This window comes from Galeopterus variegatus, unplaced genomic scaffold, assembly GCF_000696425.1.
Source record: "Galeopterus variegatus unplaced genomic scaffold, G_variegatus-3.0.2 Scaffold1688, whole genome shotgun sequence".
Taxonomy (NCBI): domain Eukaryota; kingdom Metazoa; phylum Chordata; class Mammalia; order Dermoptera; family Cynocephalidae; genus Galeopterus; species Galeopterus variegatus.
This window is the reverse complement of record NW_007727799.1, coordinates 77,309-79,721: the sequence shown is the minus strand read 5'-3', so window position 1 is coordinate 79,721 and position 2,413 is coordinate 77,309. Positions and strand designations below refer to the sequence as shown.

The 2,413-nt window shown below is 37.9% G+C and overlaps 1 protein-coding gene across 1 annotated transcript in view; it reads right to left on the bottom strand.

Annotated features, from left to right (window-relative positions):
- The window catches only part of KIAA1456 (KIAA1456 ortholog), a 21,968-nt gene extending 20,607 nt beyond the window's left edge, over positions 1-1,361 (bottom strand). Inside the window, exon 1 of the mRNA XM_008578437.1 lies at positions 1,153-1,361. The gene's annotated coding sequence lies outside the window, so the exon portion shown is untranslated. The remainder of the gene's footprint in view (positions 1-1,152) is intronic.
- Positions 1,362-2,413: the final 1,052 nt, after the last annotated feature.

Below are 2,413 nucleotides of genomic sequence, written 5' to 3'. Positions count from 1 at the left end.
TTAAATTTTTATTTTGTCAATATACACTGTATATGATTATTATGGCCCATCACCGACACCTCCCTCCCTCCTCCCTCTCTCCCCTCCCCCCCAAGAATGTCCTTTCCGTTTGCTTGTTGTAACAACTTCATAAAAGTATAGTTGTTATATCTTCTTCCCCCCCCCCCCCCCCCCGGTTTTTTTGTGTGTGTGTGTATGTGGGTGAATTAATTTGTTTGTTTTTTTTAGCTCCCACCAATGAGTGAGAACATGTGGAATTTCTTTTTCTCTGCCTGACTCGTTTCACTCAATATTATTCTCTCAAGGTCCATCCATGTTGTTGCAAATGGCAGTATTTCATTCGTTTTTATAGCTGAGTAGTATTCCATTGTAGCTCCCTTGGCAAGACAACAATACTTTACTCCAAACAAGGTGGTCCTCAAGTCTTTGGTCATGAATCATAAATACCCTGCTGTGAATCCAGTAGACACTCAGAGGAACCTGAAGCTAAGACTGAGCTTTCCCAGTTTTGTTTTGTGTCTTACAATTTCCTCCCCTGGCAGAGGCCTGTTTTATAAACATACCCCAATCATATAACAGTCACATTTTTATAACTAAAACCAAATATAAATATTATAAATTATTTTCTGTTATACATGCCACAACAGACACAGTATTAAAAAAAACTTAAAAGTTTGCTTTATATTTCAAAGACATACTCAAACTGTAATTCTAAAGTCAAAATACAAGCTGGCCACAGTAGTTAAAAGTCTTTACCTGTATTATAAAAATAATTATAAAAAACATAGCTTTCCTTAAAATTTTTTAATACATGGTACTTCAATGTTAACATCTCCATAACATCTTCAAGTACAAATTATATTGCAAACTTCTGTATGATAACAGTGATCATTTAAAAATGTGTTTAAGTCCTAGAAAAGTATTCTGTTCTCTAAAAAATACTGAATACATTCTTGTAATTTTTACTTATCCTGTACATCTATTTTCAAATATTTTGTACACCTAGTGTAACAATAAACTCCAACTTATTTTATATTACATTGTCCTAAATTTAAAATTATAGGGATCGGCACTAAGTAGGTTTACTAAATAAGCACAGTGTCAAAAAACCTCATATTAGTTGAGTGGCAGTAATAGCTGAATGCTACTAACCTGAGTCATCTTGTAATTACAGGAAAATTACCTCCTGTCTTTGTGAATCACAGCAGTCTCCACCCTCAGAGTGCGGCAGCCGTTCCCATGACTTTGTCAATGTGTAATGTAAATGACAAGCAGGAGGAAGGAAACCAAACAGCGAGGTCCCTCACGTGGTGAACCACTTCTGTGAGTCTCTGAAGGGAACACAGGCCCTATTAGGAAAAAAACAAATACTAAATGTCATTTTACATAATAAAAATGTTGAGCCAGCTACAGCCCAGGATTGACCTCTTGATCTATGCATATATTACCCAGAGAAGTAGGAATTAGTAAGAACTGTAATAGGTGGAGCGTGCCAGAATTAAAAGAGAATTAATAAATTAATTCCTAAGATTTCTGTAAAACACACAGTACTTTCTCCCAATATTAAATTGAATAATTTCATCGTGTTCCTGGAAAAACTGCAAGCATTGAGAGTCAACTCTGAATCCAGTGGCTTAATTAAATGTATACTAACTATGTAAGACAATTTCACTAAATTATACGAGTATTCAATCTTTCCAGTACAATCGGACTGCTCAGTATTTGTCCACATTGCAGCTATCTCCATGTCACTCTGACAAATACTCTTATTTTTCCTTGTTTATGTATTTTTTTCTCTTTCATAATACAGAGTTTGTCATGAAACCCATCGAAAGCTCTTAGTTACTAAGAGAAAGAAAGAAAAAAAAAGCACCTTGCATACCAAAAGTACTTTGTAACACAGAGGTCCTGGGGTATAAAATGACATCCTGAGAAATGCCTGGTGTGGTAGAAAAGCCCATCCTATAGCACCTTGGGCCCTAACTGCTTCTCTGTAAATGAAGTGACTGGACCTTCACCGACATCACAGCTCACAACCACTTTCCTAGTTTCCATATCCTTTGTGTGTACACTACGCTGCCACAAACTGTACCTCTTAGTATTACATATGGTGATCCTCACGATGGCAGGGTGGCGTGTGTGTGGCTTCCCCCTGCTTCCCCCTGCTCCCTACCCCACCCCAACCCTGGTCCCTATTTAAGAATCACTGATCTGGGTATGCATTGGCAAGCTTCTCTCTGGTCTTCAGAATTTACATATGCATTTTAATCCCATTCATCTCTTTTTTTTTCTTTTTTTTTTTTTGTCTTTTTCGTGACCGGTAAGGGGATCGCAAGCCTTGGTGTGGTGTCAGCCACACCGCGCTCAGCCAGTGAGCACACCGGCCAGTCCTATATAGGATCCGAACCCGCGG